The sequence below is a fragment of the Castor canadensis genome, chromosome 6, assembly GCF_047511655.1.
Source record: "Castor canadensis chromosome 6, mCasCan1.hap1v2, whole genome shotgun sequence".
In the NCBI taxonomy this organism is placed as follows: Eukaryota; Metazoa; Chordata; class Mammalia; order Rodentia; family Castoridae; genus Castor; species Castor canadensis.
This window is the reverse complement of record NC_133391.1, coordinates 55,466,739-55,485,124: the sequence shown is the minus strand read 5'-3', so window position 1 is coordinate 55,485,124 and position 18,386 is coordinate 55,466,739. Positions and strand designations below refer to the sequence as shown.

Here is an 18,386-nt window from a genome sequence, read left to right as displayed (position 1 = left end):
TGAACACATCACCTTTGTGTTCAATCCCCCTATTCAAGTGAATTTCAGAAGCACTGCAGCTCTTGTGAGACAAGCATTAATATTAAAAGCAATAGGGTCTTCCACCTTGTTAAGCATGGGGAACTGGGTTAATTTTTCAGAGGAACGCTGTCTAACCTTCAGGGTTTTCATGGGTGAGGAACATAAACTTTGTGCAAAATCACCTCCTAAAAGTAAATGGGAGAAAAACTGCAGCTTTTGTCAGAGAATCCTTCATGTTAGAAACAAGAGGGTCTAGCAACTTGGGTAATATATTGAATTCAGTTTGCTCTTTAAAGGAGAACTGAATACCTCTCAGTGCTTTCCTGGAGGAGCAATATCACCTTTCTGCAGAATCACCCCTCTCAATGAAAGAAGTGAAAGGGAGAAGAAATGCAGCTCTTTTAAGAGAAGCATTAATGTTCCAAGCAAGAGGGCCTTGCACCTTGTTAAGCATGTTGAACTAAGTTAGCTTTTGAAAGGAACGCTGCCTTACTGTCAGCATTTTCATGGGTGAGGAATATCAACTTTGTGAAAGGTCACCGCATACAAGTAAATGGCAGAAAAACTGCAGGTTTGTAAGAGAATCCTTCATGTTAGAAACAAGAGGGTCCAGCAACATGGTTAGTATGGTGAATTCAGTTTGCTATTCAAAGGAGTACTGTCTACCTCTCAGTGTTTTCCTGGATCAGCAACATAAACTTTCTGCTGAATCTCCCCATTCAAGTGAATGGGAGAAGCACTGGAGCTCTTGTAAGAGAAGGTTAACTTTACAAGCAAGAGGGTCTTGCACCTTGTTAAGCATGGTGAACTGTGTTAGTTTTTGAAAGGAATGCTCCCTAACCTTCAGCGTTTTTATGGATGAGCAACATAAACTTTGTGCAAACTAACCGCATACAAGTGACTTGGACAAAAACTGCAGTTTTTTAAGAGAATCCTTTGATGTTAGAATCAAGAGGGTGCAGCAACATGGTTAGTATGGTGAATTCAGTTTGCTATTTAAAGGAGTACTGCCTACCTCTCAGTGTTTTCCTGGATCAGCAACATCACCTTTCTGCTGTATCTCCCCATTCAAGTGAATGGGAGAAGCACTGGAACTCTTGTAAGAGAAGGTTAACTTTACAAGCAAGAGGGTCTTGCACCTTGTTAAGCATTTGGAACTGGGTTAGTTTTTGAAAGGAACGCTGCCTAACCTTCAGCCTTTTCATGGGTGAGGAACATAAACTTTGTGCAAAATCACCACATACAAGTGAATGGGAGAAAAACTGCAGTTTTTTTTTTTTTTTTTTTTTTTTTTTTTTTTGGAAGAAAATCACTTTATTCTAATTAACTCAAAATAACATCAAAACAGCCTGTTTAAGGAAGCCACACAAACACTTGCCAGTCCCAAACTCTATATCATGTCAGTGAAAACTGTACAGGTACAACACCCTCTTCTGTGGCCACTCTGAAGCCATGAGGTTATTAAGGAGAGATTTATTGTGATTTTATACTCTACATTTCACTATTGCATTCTGATGTTAAATGAACTTGGTCATCAGAGGCGATCTTCAATTCCACTTGAGCTTCTTGGTTACACTAACCCATTTGCAATTCTGCACTGTTTCAGCACCTCATTGAAGCCTTCACAGAGCTTAAAGTCACCCTGGTTCTGGGCACACTCTAAGAACTGTTTTATCTCATAAAAGCAAGGCTGCTGCTCCTGCTGTTGCATGGGCTGGGTTCCCAGGGGCTCCTGGTAAGTGATGTCAGGCCTGGAGGGCTCAGCGCTTCCACCTCCACTGAAGCTCCCAGTGATGGCATGACCCAATGTATGCCCAACAGCAGAGCCCACAGCCACGCCAGCTGCAGTCGTTGCCATCTGGGCCATCAGCCCAGGCTGCCGGGGCGCAGCCACAGGTGCTCCAACTGCAGAAGCTGGGGCCACTGCTGGTGGCTGAGCTGCAGGTGCTGGCCTGGGTGGAGCTCTCATATGAGGGGCCCGGCTGGCCGGAGGGGCCGTGCGGGAGGTGCGGCTTCGGCCTCCACGTGGCATCCTAAGAGCGAGGGTACTAGGCTTCCAGAAACACGAAACTGCGAAGACCCGGCAAAACTGCAGTTTTTTAAGAAAAACCTTTTAGGTTGGAAACAAGAGGGTCTAGCAACTTGGTTAATATTGTGAATTTAGTTTGCTCTTGACAGGAATATGCATAACTCTCACCATTTTCCTGGATGAGCAACATCACCTTTGTGTTCAATCACCCCATTCAAGTGAATGGGAGAATCACTGCAGCTCTGTAAGAGAAGCATTACTGTTACAAGCAAGAGGGCCTTTCACCTTGTTATGCATGGTGAACCCAGTTAGCATTTGAAAAGAACGCTTCCTGACTGTCAGCGTTTTCAAAGGTGAAGAACATCAACATTGTGCAGAACAGCCTCTTTCAAGTGAAGGCAGAAAAACTGTAGCTTTTCTAAGAAAACAACTAATATTAGAAGCAAGATGATTTAGCCGCATGTTTAGGTTTGAGAATTGAGTGTGCTGTTTAAGGCAATACGCTCTAACTCTCAGTGTTTCCATGGTTGTGGAATTGCACAATTGTATGCACAATGAGAGCATACAAGTGAATGGGAGAAAAACTGCAGTTTTTTAAGAGAATTCTTTTATGTTAGAAACAAGAGATTCTAGCAACTTGCTTAATATTGTGAATTCAGTTTGCTGTTTAAAGGAGTACTGAATACTTCTCAGTGTTTTCCTGGATCTGCAACATCAACTTTCTGCTGAATCTCCCCATTCAAGTGAAAGGGAGAAGCACTGCAGCTCTTGTAAGAGAAGCATTAATGTTACAAGCAAGAGGCTCTTGCAGCTTGTTAAGCATGGTGAACTGAGTTAGATTTTGAAAGGAACGCTGAGCAACTGTCAGCGTTTTCATGGTTGAGGATCGTCAACTTTGTGCAAAATCACCGCATAGAGGTAAATGGGAGAAACACTGCAGATTTGTAAGAGAATCTGTAATGTTAGAAAAAAGAGGGTCTAGCAACATGGTTAGTGTTGTGAATTCATTTTGCTCTTTAAAGGAATTCTGCCTACTTCTCACTGTTTTCCTGCATGAGCAACATCACCTTTGTGCTGAATCACCCCATTGAAGTGAAAGGGAGAAGCACTGGAGCTCTTGTAAGAGAAGGATTAACTTTACAAGCAAGAGGGTCTTGCACCTTGTTAAGCATGGTGAACTGTGTTAGTTTTTGAAAGGAACGCTGCCTAACCTTCAGCGTTTTCATGGGTGATCAACATAAACTTTGTGCAAACTCACGGCATTCAAGAGACTGGGACAAAAACTGCAGTTTCTTAAGAGAATCCTTTGATGTTAGAAACAAGAGGGTCTAGCAACTTGGTCAATATTGTGAATTCAGTTTGCTGTTTAAAGGAGTACTGAATACTTCTCAGTGTTTTCCTAGATGAGCAACATCACCTTTGTGTTCAATCACCCTATTCAAGTGAATTTCAGAAGCACTGCAGCTCTTGTGAGACAAGCATTAATATTAAAAGCAAGAGGGTCTTGCACCTTGTTAAGCATGGGGAACTGGGTTAAGTTTTCAGAGGAACGCTGCCTAACCTTCAGCCTTTTCATGGGTGAGGAACATAAACTTTTGCAAAATCACCCCATACAAGTGAATGGGAGAAAAACTGCAGTTTTTTAAAAAAAATCCTTTTATGTTAGAAACAAGAGGGTCAAGCAACTTGGTTAATATTGTGAATTTAGTTTGCTCTTGACAGGAATATGCGTAACTCTCACCATTTTCCTGGATGAGCAACATCACCTTTGTGTTCAATCACCCCATTCAAGTGAATGGGAGAATCACTGCAGCTCTGTAAGAGAAGCATTACTGTTACAAGCAAGAGGGCCTTTCACCTTGTTATGCATGGTGAACCCAGTTAGCATTTGAAAAGAACGCTTCCTGACTGTCAGCGTTTTCAAAGGTGAAGAACATCAACATTGTGCAGAACAGCCTCTTTCAAGTGAAGGCAGAAAAACTGTAGCTTTTCTAAGAAAACAACTAATATTAGAAGCAAGATGATTTAGCCGCATGTTTAGGTTTGAGAATTGAGTGTGCTGTTTGAGGCAATACGCTCTAACTCTCAGTGTTTCCATGGTTGTGGAATTGCACAATTGTATGCACAATGAGAGCATACAAGTGAATGGGAGAAAAACTGCAGTTTTTTTAAGAGAATTCTTTTATGTTAGAAACAAGAGATTCTAGCAACTTGCTTAATATTGTGAATTCAGTTTGCTGTTTAAAGGAGTACTGAATACTTCTCAGTGTTTTCCTGTATCAGCAACATCAACTTTCTGCTGAATCTCCCCATTCAAGTGAAAGGGAGAAGCACTGCAGCTCTTGTCAGAGAAGCATTAATGTTACAAGCAAGAGGCTCTTGCAGCTTGTTAAGCATGGTGAACTGAGTTAGATTTTGAAAGGAACGCTGAGCAACTGTCAGCGTTTTCATGGTTGAGGATCGTCAACTTTGTGCAAAATCACCGCATAGAGGTAAATGTGAGAAACACTGCAGATTTGTAAGAGAATCTGTAATGTTAGAAAAAAGAGGGTCTAGCAACATGGTTAGTGTTGTGAATTCATTTTGCTCTTTAAAGGAATTCTGCCTACTTCTCACTGTTTTCCTGCATGAGCAACATCACCTTTGTGCTGAATCACCCCATTCAAGTGAATGGGAGAAGCACTGGAGCTCTTGTAAGAGAAGGTTAACTTTACAAGCAAGAGGGTCTTGCACCTTGTTAAGCATGGTGAACTGTGTTAGTTTTTGAAAGGAACGCTGCCTAACCTTCAGCGTTTTCATGGGTGACCAACATAAACTTTGTGCAAACTCACGGCATACAAGTGACTTGGACAAAAACTGCAGTTTTTTAAGAGAATCCTTTGATGTTAGAAACAAGAGGGTCTAGCAACTTGGTTAATATTGGGAATTCAGTTTGCTGTTTAAAGGAGTACTGAATACTTCTCAGTGTTTTCCTGGATGAGCACATCACCTTTGTGTTCAATCCCCCTATTCAAGTGAATTTCAGAAGCTCTGCAGCTCTTGTGAGACAAGCATTAATATTAAAAGCAATAGGGTCTTGCACCTTGTTAAGCATGGGGAACTGGGTTAATTTTTCAGAGGAACGCTGTCTAACCTTCAGGGTTTTCATGGGTGAGGAACATAAACTTTGTGCAAAATCACCTCCTAAAAGTAAATGGGAGAAAAACTGCAGCTTTTGTCAGAGAATCCTCCATGTTAGAAACAAGAGGGTCTAGCAACTTGGGTAATATATTGAATTCAGTTTGCTCTTTAAAGGAGAACTGAATACCTCTCAGTGCTTTCCTGGAGGAGCAATATCACCTTTCTGCAGAATCACCCCTCTCAATGAAAGAAGTGAAAGGGAGAAGAAATGCAGCTCTTGTAAGAGAAGCATTAATGTTCCAAGCAAGAGGGCCTTGCACCTTGTTAAGCATGTTGAACTAAGTTAGCTTTTGAAAGGAACGCTGCCTAACTGTCAGCATTTTCATGGGTGAGGAATATCAACTTTGTGCAAGATCACCGCATACAAGTAAATGGCAGAAAAACTGCAGGTTTGTAAGAGAATCCTTCATGTTAGAAACAAAAGGGTCCAGCAATATGGTTAGTATGGTGAATTCAGTCTGCTCTTTAAAGGAGTACTGCCTACCTCTCAGTGTTTTCCTGGATCAGCACATCAACTTTCTGCTGAATCTCCCCATTCAAGTGAATGGGAGAAGCACTGGAGCTCTTGTAAGAGAAGGTTAACTTTACAAGCAAGAGGGTCTTGCACCTTGTTAAGCATGGTGAACTGTGTTAGTTTTGGAAAGGAATGCTGCCTAATCTTCAGCGTTTTCATGGATGATCAACATAAACTTTGTGCAAACTCACCGCATACAAGTGACTAGGACAAAAACTGCAGTTTTTTAAGAGAATCCTTTGATGTTAGAAACAAGAGGGTCTAGCAACTTGGTTAATATTGTGAATTCAGTTTTCTGTTTAAAGGAGTACTGAATACTTCTCAGTGTTTTCCTGGATGAGCAACATCACCTTTGTGTTCAATCACCCTATTCAAGTGAATTTCAGAAGCACTGCAGCTCTTGTGAGACAAGCATTAATATTAAAAGCAGGAGGGTCTTGCACCTTGTTAAGCATGGGGAACTGGGATAATTTTTCAGAGGAACGCTGCCTAACCTTCAGGGTTTTCATGGGTGAGGAACATAAATTTTGTGCAAAATCACCTCCTAAAAGTAAATTGGAGAAAAACTGCAGCTTTTGTAAGAGAATCCTTCATGTTAGAAACAAGAGGGTCCAGCAACATGGTTAGTATGGTGAATTCAGTTTGCTATTTAAAGGAGAACTGAATACCTCTCAGTGCTTTCCTGGAGGAGCAATATCACCTTTGTACAGAATCACCCCTCTCAATGAAAGAAGTGAAAGGGAGAAGAAATGCAGCTCTTGTAAGAGAAGCATTAATGTTCCAAGCAAGAGGGCCTTGCACCTTGTTAAGCATGTTGAACTAAGTTAGCTGTTGAAAGGAACGCTGCCTAACTGTCAGCATTTTCATGGGTGAGGAATATCAACTTTGTGCAAGGTCACCGCATACAAGGAAATGGCAGAAAAACTGCAGATTTTTAAGAGAATCCTTCATTTTAGAAACTAGAGGGTCCAGCAACATGGTTAGTATGGTGAATTCAGTTTGCTATTCAAAGGAGTACTGTCTACCTCTCAGTGTTTTCCTGGATCAGCAACATCAACTTTCTGCTGAATCTTCCCATTCAAGTGAATGGGAGAAGCACTGGAGCTCTTGTAAGAGAAGGTTAACTTTACAAGCAAGAGGGTCTTGCACCTTGTTAAGCATGGTGAACTGTGTTAGTTTTTGAAAGGAACGCTCCCTAATCTTCAGCGTTTTTATGGATGAGCAACATAAACTTTGTGCAAACTAACTGCATACAAGTGACTTGGACAAAAACTGCAGTTTTTTAAGAGAATCCTTTGATGTTAGAATCAAGAGGGTGCAGCAACATGGTTAGTATGGTGAATTCAGTTTGCTCTTTAAAGGAGTACTGCCTACCTCTCAGTGTTTTCCTGGATCAGCAACATCACCTTTCTGCTGAATCTCCCCATTCAAGTGAATGGGAGAAGCACTGGAGCTCTTGTAAGAGAAGGTTAACTTTACAAGCAAGAGTGTCTTGCACCTTGTTAAGCATGGGGAACTGGGTTAATTTTTCAGAGGATCGCTGCCTAACCTTCAGCCTTTTCATGGGTGAGGAACATAAACTTTGTGCAAAATCACCACATACAAGTGAATGGGAGAAAAACTGCAGTTTTTTAAGAAAATCCTTTTATGTTGGAAACAAGAGGGTCTAGCAACTTGGTTAATATTGTGAATTTAGTTTGCTCTTGACAGGAATATGCGTAACTCTCACCATTTTCCTGGATGAGCAACATCACCTTTGTGTTCAATCACCCCATTCAAGTGAATGGGAGAATCACTGCAGCTCTGTAAGAGAAGCATTACTGTTACAAGCAAGAGGGCCTTTCACCTTGTTATGCATGGTGAACCCAGTTAGCATTTGAAAAGAACGCTTCCTGACTGTCAGCGTTTTCAAAGGTGAAGAACATCAACATTGTGCAGAACAGCCTCTTTCAAGTGAAGGCAGAAAAACTGTAGCTTTTCTAAGAAAACAACTAATATTAGAAGCAAGATGATTTAGCCGCATGTTTAGGTTTGAGAATTGAGTGTGCTGTTTGAGGCAATACGCTCTAACTCTCAGTGTTTCCATGGTTGTGGAATTGCACAATTGTATGCACAATGAGAGCATACAAGTGAATGGGAGAAAAACTGCAGTTTTTTAAGAGAATTCTTTTATGTTAGAAACAAGAGATTCTAGCAACTTGCTTAATATTGTGAATTCAGTTTGCTGTTTAAAGGAGTACTGAATACTTCTCAGTGTTTTCCTCGATCAGCAACATCAACTTTCTGCTGAATCTCCCCATTCAAGTGAAAGGGAGAAGCACTGCAGCTCTTGTCAGAGAAGCATTAATGTTACAAGCAAGAGGCTCTTGCAGCTTGTTAAGCATGGTGAACTGAGTTAGATTTTGAAAGGAACGCTGAGCAACTGTCAGCGTTTTCATGGTTGAGGATCGTCAACTTTGTGCAAAATCACCGCATAGAGGTAAATGGGAGAAACACTGCAGATTTGTAAGAGAATCTGTAATGTTAGAAAAAAGAGGGTCTAGCAACATGGTTAGTGTTGTGAATTCATTTTGCTCTTTAAAGGAATTCTGCCTACTTCTCACTGTTTTCCTGCATGAGCAACATCACCTTTGTGCTGAATCACCCCATTCAAGTGAATGGGAGAAGCACTGGAGCTCTTGTAAGAGAAGGTTAACTTTACAAGCAAGAGGGTCTTGCACCTTGTTAAGCATGGTGAACTGTGTTAGTTTTTGAAAGGAACGCTGCCTAACCTTCAGCGTTTTCATGGGTGACCAACATAAACTTTGTGCAAACTCACGGCATACAAGTGACTTGGACAAAAAGTGCAGTTTTTTAAGAGAATCCTTTGATGTTAGAAACAAGAGGGTCTAGCAACTTGGTTAATATTGGGAATTCAGTTTGCTGTTTAAAGGAGTACTGAATACTTCTCAGTGTTTTCCTGGATGAGCACATCACCTTTGTGTTCAATCCCCCTATTCAAGTGAATTTCAGAAGCTCTGCAGCTCTTGTGAGACAAGCATTAATATTAACAGCAATAGGGTCTTGCACCTTGTTAAGCATGGGGAACTGGGTTAATTTTTCAGAGGAACGCTGTCTAACCTTCAGGGTTTTCATGGGTGAGGAACATAAACTTTGTGCAAAATCACCTCCTAAAAGTAAATGGGAGAAAAACTGCAGCTTTTGTCAGAGAATCCTCCATGTTAGAAACAAGAGGATCTAGCAACTTGGGTAATATATTGAATTCAGTTTGCTCTTTAAAGGAGAACTGAATACCTCTCAGTGCTTTCCTGGAGGAGCAATATCACCTTTCTGCAGAATCACCCCTCTCAATGAAAGAAGAGAAAGGGAGAAGAAATGCAGCTCTTGTAAGAGAAGCATTAATGTTCCAAGCAAGAGGGCCTTGCACCTTGTTAAGCATGTTGAACTAAGTTAGCTTTTGAAAGGAACGCTGCCTAACTGTCAGCATTTTCATGGGTGAGGAATATCAACTTTGTGCAAGATCACCGCATACAAGTAAAAGGCAGAAAAACTGCAGGTTTGTAAGAGAATCCTTCATGTTAGAAACAAAAGGGTCCAGCAATATGGTTAGTATGGTGAATTCAGTCTGCTCTTTAAAGGAGTACTGCCTACCTCTCAGTGTTTTCATGGATCAGCACATCAACTTTCTGCTGAATCTCCCCATTCAAGTGAATGGGAGAAGCACTGGAGCTCTTGTAAGAGAAGGTTAACTTTACAAGCAAGAGGGTCTTGCACCTTGTTAAGCATGGTGAACTGTGTTAGTTTTGGAAAGGAATGCTGCCTAATCTTCAGCGTTTTCATGGATGATCAACATAAACTTTGTGCAAACTCACGGCATACAAGTGACTAGGACAAAAACTGCAGTTTTTTAAGAGAATCCTTTGATGTTAGAAACAAGAGGGTCTAGCAACTTGGTTAATATTGTGAATTCAGTTTTCTGTTTAAAGGAGTACTGAATACTTCTCAGTGTTTTCCTGGATGAGCAACATCACCTTTGTGTTCAATCACCCTATTCAAGTGAATTTCAGAAGCACTGCAGCTCTTGTGAGACAAGCATTAATATTAAAAGCAGGAGGGTCTTGCACCTTGTTAAGCATGGGGAACTGGGATAATTTTTCAGTGGAACGCTGCCTAACCTTCAGGGTTTTCATGGGTGAGGAACATATATTTTGTGCAAAATCACCTCCTAAAAGTAAATTGGAGAAAAACTGCAGCTTTTGTAAGAGAATCCTTCATGTTAGAAACAAGAGGGTCCAGCAACATGGTTAGTATGGTGAATTCAGTTTGCTATTCAAAGGAGAACTGAATACCTCTCAGTGCTTTCCTGGAGGAGCAATATCACCTTTCTGCAGAATCACCCCTCTCAATGAAAGAAGTGAAAGGGAGAAGAAATGCAGCTCTTGTAAGAGAAGCATTAATGTTCCAAGCAAGAGGGCCTTGCACCTTGTTAAGCATGTTGAACTAAGTTAGCTGTTGAAAGGAACGCTGCCTAACTGTCAGCATTTTCATGGGTGAGGAATATCAATTTTGTGCAAGGTCACCGCATACAAGGAAATGGAAATGGCAGAAAAACTGCAGATTTTTAAGAGAATCCTTCATGTTAGAAACAAGAGGGTCCAGCAACATGGTTAGTATGGTGAATTCAGTTTGCTATTCAAAGGAGTACTGTCTACCTCTCAGTGTTTTCCTGGATCAGCAACATCAACTTTCTGCTGAATCTCCCCATTCAAGTGAATGGGAGAAGCACTGGAGCTCTTGTAAGAGAAGATTAACTTTACAAGCAAGAGGGTCTTGCACCTTGTTAAGCATGGTGAACTGTGTTAGTTTTTGAAAGGAACGCTCCCTAACCTTCAGCGTTTTTATGGATGAGCAACATAAACTTTGTGCAAACTAACCGCATACAAGTGACTTGGACAAAAACTGCAGTTTTTTAAGAGAATCCTTTGATGTTAGAATCAAGAGGGTGCAGCAACATGGTTAGTATGGTGAATTCAGTTTGCTATTTAAAGGAGTACTGCCTACCTCTCAGTATTTTCCTGGATCAGCAACATCACCTTTCTGCTGAATCTCCCCATTCAAGTGAATGGGAGAAGCACTGGAGCTCTTGTAAGAGAAGGTTAACTTTACAAGCAAGAGGGTCTTGCAACTTGTTAAGCATGGGGAACTGGGTTAGTTTTTGAAAGGAACGCTGCCTAACCTTCAGCCTTTTCATGGGTGAGGAACATAAACTTTGTGCAAAATCACCACATACAAGTGAATGGGAGAAAAACTGCAGTTTTTTAAGAAAATCCTTTTATGTTGGAAACAAGAGGGTCTAGCAACTTGGTTAATATTGTGAATTTAGTTTGCTCTTGACAGGAATATGCGTAACTCTCACCATTTTCCTGGATGAGCAACATCACCTTTATGTTCAATCACCCCATTCAAGTGAATGGGAGAATCACTACAGCTCTGTAAGAGAAGCATTACTGTTACAAGCAAGAGGGCCTTTCACCTTGTTATGCATGGTGAACCCAGTTAGCATTTGAAAAGAACGCTTCCTGACTGTCAGCGTTTTCAAAGGTGAAGAACATCAACATTGTGCAGAACAGCCTCTTTCAAGTGAAGGCAGAAAAACTGTAGCTTTTCTAAGAAAACAACTAATATTAGAAGCAAGATGATTTAGCCGCATGTTTAGGTTTGAGAATTGAGTGTGCTGTTTAAGGCAATACGCTCTAACTCTCAGTGTTTCCATGGTTGTGGAATTGCACAATTGTATGCACAATGAGAGCATACAAGTGAATGGGAGAAAAACTGCAGTTTTTTAAGAGAATTCTTTTATGTTAGAAACAAGAGATTCTAGCAACTTGCTTAATATTGTGAATTCAGTTTGCTGTTTAAAGGAGTACTGAATACTTCTCAGTGTTTTCCTCGATCAGCAACATCAACTTTCTGCTGAATCTCCCCATTCAAGTGAAAGGGAGAAGCACTGCAGCTCTTGTCAGAGAAGCATTAATGTTACAAGCAAGAGGCTCTTGCAGCTTGTTAAGCATGGTGAACTGAGTTAGATTTTGAAAGGAACGCTGAGCAACTGTCAGCGTTTTCATGGTTGAGGATCGTCAACTTTGTGCAAAATCACCGCGTAGAGGTAAATGGGAGAAACACTGCAGATTTGTAAGAGAATCTGTAATGTTAGAAAAAAGAGGGTCTAGCAACATGGTTAGTGTTGTGAATTCATTTTGCTCTTTAAAGGAATTCTGCCTACTTCTCACTGTTTTCCTGCATGAGCAACATCACCTTTGTGCTGAATCACCCCATTCAAGTGAATGGGAGAAGCACTGGAGCTCTTGTAAGAGAAGGTTAACTTTACAAGCAAGAGGGTCTTGCACCTTGTTAAGCATGGTGAACTGTGTTAGTTTTTGAAAGGAACGCTGCCTAACCTTCAGCGTTTTCATGGGTGACCAACATAAACTTTGTGCAAACTCACGGCATACAAGTGACTTGGACAAAAAGTGCAGTTTTTTAAGAGAATCCTTTGATGTTAGAAACAAGAGGGTCTAGCAACTTGGTTAATATTGGGAATTCAGTTTGCTGTTTAAAGGAGTACTGAATACTTCTCAGTGTTTTCCTGGATGAGCACATCACCTTTGTGTTCAATCCCCCTATTCAAGTGAATTTCAGAAGCACTGCAGCTCTTGTGAGACAAGCATTAATATTAAAAGCAATAGGGTCTTCCACCTTGTTAAGCATGGGGAACTGGGTTAATTTTTCAGAGGAACGCTGTCTAACCTTCAGGGTTTTCATGGGTGAGGAACATAAACTTTGTGCAAAATCACCTCCTAAAAGTAAATGGGAGAAAAACTGCAGCTTTTGTCAGAGAATCCTTCATGTTAGAAACAAGAGGGTCTAGCAACTTGGGTAATATATTGAATTCAGTTTGCTCTTTAAAGGAGAACTGAATACCTCTCAGTGCTTTCCTGGAGGAGCAATATCACCTTTCTGCAGAATCACCCCTCTCAATGAAAGAAGTGAAAGGGAGAAGAAATGCAGCTCTTTTAAGAGAAGCATTAATGTTCCAAGCAAGAGGGCCTTGCACCTTGTTAAGCATGTTGAACTAAGTTAGCTTTTGAAAGGAACGCTGCCTTACTGTCAGCATTTTCATGGGTGAGGAATATCAACTTTGTGAAAGGTCACCGCATACAAGTAAATGGCAGAAAAACTGCAGGTTTGTAAGAGAATCCTTCATGTTAGAAACAAGAGGGTCCAGCAACATGGTTAGTATGGTGAATTCAGTTTGCTATTCAAAGGAGTACTGTCTACCTCTCAGTGTTTTCCTGGATCAGCAACATCAACTTTCTGCTGAATCTCCCCATTCAAGTGAATGGGAGAAGCACTGGAGCTCTTGTAAGAGAAGGTTAACTTTACAAGCAAGAGGGTCTTGCACCTTGTTAAGCATGGTGAACTGTGTTAGTTTTTGAAAGGAACGCTCCCTAACCTTCAGCGTTTTTATGGATGAGCAACATAAACTTTGTGCAAACTAACCGCATACAAGTGACTTGGACAAAAACTGCAGTTTTTTAAGAGAATCCTTTGATGTTAGAATCAAGAGGGTGCAGCAACATGGTTAGTATGGTGAATTCAGTTTGCTATTTAAAGGAGTACTGCCTACCTCTCAGTGTTTTCCTGGATCAGCAACATCACCTTTCTGCTGTATCTCCCCATTCAAGTGAATGGGAGAAGCACTGGAACTCTTGTAAGAGAAGGTTAACTTTACAAGCAAGAGGGTCTTGCACCTTGTTAAGCATTTGGAACTGGGTTAGTTTTTGAAAGGAACGCTGCCTAACCTTCAGCCTTTTCATGGGTGAGGAACATAAACTTTGTGCAAAATCACCACATACAAGTGAATGGGAGAAAAACTGCAGTTTTTTAAGAAAATCCTTTTATGTTGGAAACAAGAGGGTCTAGCAACTTGGTTAATATTGTGAATTTAGTTTGCTCTTGACAGTAATATGCGTAACTCTCACCATTTTCCTGGATGAGCTACATCACCTTTGTGTTCAATCACCCCATTCAAGTGAATGGGAGAATCACTGCAGCTCTGTAAGAGAAGCATTACTGTTACAAGCAAGAGGGCCTTTCACCTTGTTATGCATGGTGAACCCAGTTAGCATTTGAAAAGAACGCTTCCTGACTGTCAGCGTTTTCAAAGGTGAAGAACATCAACATTGTGCAGAACAGCCTCTTTCAAGTGAAGGCAGAAAAACTGTAGCTTTTCTAAGAAAACAACTAATATTAGAAGCAAGATGATTTAGCCGCATGTTTAGGTTTGAGAATTGAGTGTGCTGTTTGAGGCAATACGCTCTAACGCTCAGTGTTTCCATGGTTGTGGAATTGCACAATTGTATGCACAATGAGAGCATACAAGTGAATGGGAGAAAAACTGCAGTTTTTTAAGAGAATTCTTTTATGTTAGAAACAAGAGATTCTAGCAACTTGCTTAATATTGTGAATTCAGTTTGCTGTTTAAAGGAGTACTGAATACTTCTCAGTGTTTTCCTCGATCAGCAACATCAACTTTCTGCTGAATCTCCCCATTCAAGTGAAAGGGAGAAGCACTGCAGCTCTTGTCAGAGAAGCATTAATGTTACAAGCAAGAGGCTCTTGCAGCTTGTTAAGCATGGTGAACTGAGTTAGATTTTGGAAGGAACGCTGAGCAACTGTCAGCGTTTTCATGGTTGAGGATCGTCAACTTTGTGCAAAATCACCGCATAGAGGTAAATGGGAGAAACACTGCAGATTTGTAAGAGAATCTGTAATGTTAGAAAAAAGAGGGTCTAGCAACATGGTTAGTGTTGTGAATTCATTTTGCTCTTTAAAGGAATTCTGCCTACTTCTCACTGTTTTCCTGCATGAGCAACATCACCTTTGTGCTGAATCACCCCATTCAAGTGAATGGGAGAAGCACTGGAGCTCTTGTAAGAGAAGGTTAACTTTACAAGCAAGAGGGTCTTGCACCTTGTTAAGCATGGTGAACTGTGTTAGTTTTTGAAAGGAACGCTGCCTAACCTTCAGCGTTTTCATGGGTGACCAACATAAACTTTGTGCAAACTCACGGCATACAAGTGACTTGGACAAAAAGTGCAGTTTTTTAAGAGAATCCTTTGATGTTAGAAACAAGAGGGACTAGCAACTTGGTTAATATTGGGAATTCAGTTTGCTGTTTAAAGGAGTACTGAATACTTCTCAGTGTTTTCCTGGATGAGCACATCACCTTTGTGTTCAATCCCCCTATTCAAGTGAATTTCAGAAGCACTGCAGCTCTTGTGAGACAAGCATTAATATTAAAAGCAATAGGGTCTTGCACCTTGTTAAGCATGGGGAACTGGGTTAATTTTTCAGAGGAACGCTGTCTAACCTTCAGGGTTTTCATGGGTGAGGAACATAAACTTTGTGCAAAATCACCTCCTAAAAGTAAATGGGAGAAAAACTGCAGCTTTTGTCAGAGAATCCTTCATGTTAGAAACAAGAGGGTCTAGCAACTTGGGTAATATATTGAATTCAGTTTGCTCTTTAAAGGAGAACTGAATACCTCTCAGTGCTTTCCTGGAGGAGCAATATCACCTTTCTGCAGAATCACCCCTCTCAATGAAAGAAGTGAAAGGGAGAAGAAATGCAGCTCTTGTAAGAGAAGCATTAATGTTCCAAGCAAGAGGGCCTTGCACCTTGTTAAGCATGTTGAACTAAGTAAGCTGTTGAAAGGAACGCTGCCTAACTGTCAGCATTTTCATGGGTGAGGAATATCAACTTTGTGCAAGATCACCGCATACAAGTAAATGGCAGAAAAACTGCAGGTTTGTAAGAGAATCCTTCATGTTAGAAACAAGAGGGTCCAGCAACATGCTTAGTATGGTGAATTCAGTCTGCTCTTTAAAGGAGTACTGCCTACCTCTCAGTGTTTTCCTGGATCAGCACATCAACTTTCTGCTGAATCTCCCCATTCAAGTGAATGGGAGAAGCACTGGAGCTCTTGTAAGAGAAGGTTAACTTTACAAGCAAGAGGGTCTTGCACCTTGTTAAGCATGGTGAACTGTGTTAGTTTTGGAAAGGAATGCTGCCTAATCTTCAGCGTTTTCATGGATGATCAACATAAACTTTGTGCAAACTGACCGCATACAAGTGACTAGGACAAAAATTGCAGTTTTTTAAGAGAATCCTTTGATGTTAGAAACAAGAGGGTCTAGCAACTTGGTTAATATTGTGAATTCAGTTTTCTGTTTAAAGGAGTACTGAATACTTCTCAGTGTTTTCCTGGATGAGCAACATCACCTTTATGTTCAATCACCCTATTCAAGTGAATTTCAGAAGCACTGCAGCTCTTGTGAGACAAGCATTAATATTAAAAGCAAGAGGGTCTTGCACCTTGTTAAGCATGGGGAACTGGGATAATTTTTCAGAGGAACGCTGCCTAACCTTCAGGGTTTTCATGGGTGAGGAACATAAATTTTGTGCAAAATCACCTCCTAAAACTAAATTGGAGAAAAACTGCAGCTTTTGTAAGAGAATCCTTCATGTTAGAAACAAGAGGGTCCAGCAACATGGTTAGTATGGTGAATTCAGTTTGCTCTTTAAAGGAGAACTGAATAACTCTCAGTGCTTTCCTGGAGGAGCAATATCACCTTTCTGCAGAATCACCCCTCTCAATGAAAGAAGTGAAAGGGAGAAGAAATGCAGCTCTTGTAAGAGAAGCATTAATGTTCCAAGCAAGAGGGCCTTGCACCTTGTTAAGCATGTTGAACTAAGTTAGCTCTTGAAAGGAACGCTGCCTAACTGTCAGCATTTTCATGGGTGAGGAATATCAACTTTGTGCAAGGTCACCGCATACAAGGAAATGGCAGAAAAACTGCAGATTTTTAAGAGAATCCTTCATGTTAGAAACAAGAGGGTCCAGCAACATGGTTAGTATGGTGAATTCAGTTTGCTATTCAAAGGAGTACTGTCTACCTCTCAGTGTTTTCCTGGATCAGCAACATCAACTTTCTGCTGAATCTCCCCATTCAAGTGAATGGGAGAAGCACTGGAGCTCTTGTAAGAGAAGGTTAACTTTACAAGCAAGAGGGTCTTGCACCTTGTTAAGCATGGTGAACTGTGTTAGTTTTTGAAAGGAACGCTCCCTAACCTTCAGCGTTTTTATGGATGAGCAACATAAACTTTGTGCAAACTAACCGCGTACAAGTGACTTGGACAAAAACTGCAGTTTTTTAAGAGAATCCTTTGATGTTAGAATCAAGAAGGTGCAGCAACATGGTTAGTATGGTGAATTCAGTTTGCAATTTAAAGGAGTACTGCCTACCTCTCAGTGTTCTCCTGGATCAGCAACATCACCTTTCTGCTGAATCTCCCCATTCAAGTGAATGGGAGAAGCACTGGAGCTCTTGTAAGAGAAGGTTAACTTTACAAGCAAGAGGGTCTTGCACCTTGTTAAGCATGGGGAACTGGGTTAGTTTTTGAAAGGAACGCTGCCTAACCTTCAGCCTTTTCATGGGTGAGGAACATAAACTTTTGCAAAATCACCACATACAAGTGAATGGGAGAAAAACTGCAGTTTTTTTTTTTTTTTTTTTTTTTTTTTTTTTGGAAGAAAATCACTTTATTCTAATTAACTCAAAATAACATCAAAACAGCCTGTTTAAGGAAGCCACACAAACACTTGCCAGTCCCAAACTCTATATCATGTCAGTGAAAACTGTACAGGTACAACACCCTCTTCTGTGGCCACTCTGAAGCCATGAGGTTATTAAGGAGAGATTTATTGTGATTTTATACTCTACATTTCACTATTGCATTCTGATGTTAAATGAACTTGGTCATCAGAGGCGATCTTCAATTCCACTTGAGCTTCTTGGTTACACTAACCCATTTGCAATTCTGCACTGTTTCAGCACCTCATTGAAGCCTTCACAGAGCTTAAAGTCACCCTGGTTCTGGGCACACTCTAAGAACTGTTTTATCTCATAAAAGCAAGGCTGCTGCTCCTGCTGTTGCATGGGCTGGGTTCCCAGGGGCTCCTGGTAAGTGATGTCAGGCCTGGAGGGCTCAGCGCTTCCACCTCCACTGAAGCTCCCAGTGATGGCATGACCCAATGTATGCCCAACAGCAGAGCCCACAGCCACGCCAGCTGCAGTCGTTGCCATCTGGGCCATCAGCCCAGGCTGCCGGGGCGCAGCCACAGGTGCTCCAACTGCAGAAGCTGGGGCCACTGCTGGTGGCTGAGCTGCAGGTGCTGGCCTGGGTGGAGCTCTCATATGAGGGGCCCGGCTGGCCGGAGGGGCCGTGCGGGAGGTGCGGCTTCGGCCTCCACGTGGCATCCTAAGAGCGAGGGTACTAGGCTTCCAGAAACACGAAACTGCGAAGACCCGGCAAAACTGCAGTTTTTTAAGAAAAACCTTTTAGGTTGGAAACAAGAGGGTCTAGCAACTTGGTTAATATTGTGAATTTAGTTTGCTCTTGACAGGAATATGCATAACTCTCACCATTTTCCTGGATGAGCAACATCACCTTTGTGTTCAATCACCCCATTCAAGTGAATGGGAGAATCACTGCAGCTCTGTAAGAGAAGCATTACTG

At 41.3% G+C, this 18,386-nt stretch overlaps 2 pseudogenes; both read right to left on the bottom strand.

Moving 5' to 3' along the window:
* Positions 1-1,474: 1,474 nt before the first annotated feature.
* Positions 1,475-2,110, bottom strand: LOC141423881 (coiled-coil-helix-coiled-coil-helix domain-containing protein 2 pseudogene; annotated as a pseudogene).
* A 15,438-nt stretch (positions 2,111-17,548) lies between these two features.
* Positions 17,549-18,184, bottom strand: LOC141423880 (coiled-coil-helix-coiled-coil-helix domain-containing protein 2 pseudogene; annotated as a pseudogene).
* Positions 18,185-18,386: the final 202 nt, after the last annotated feature.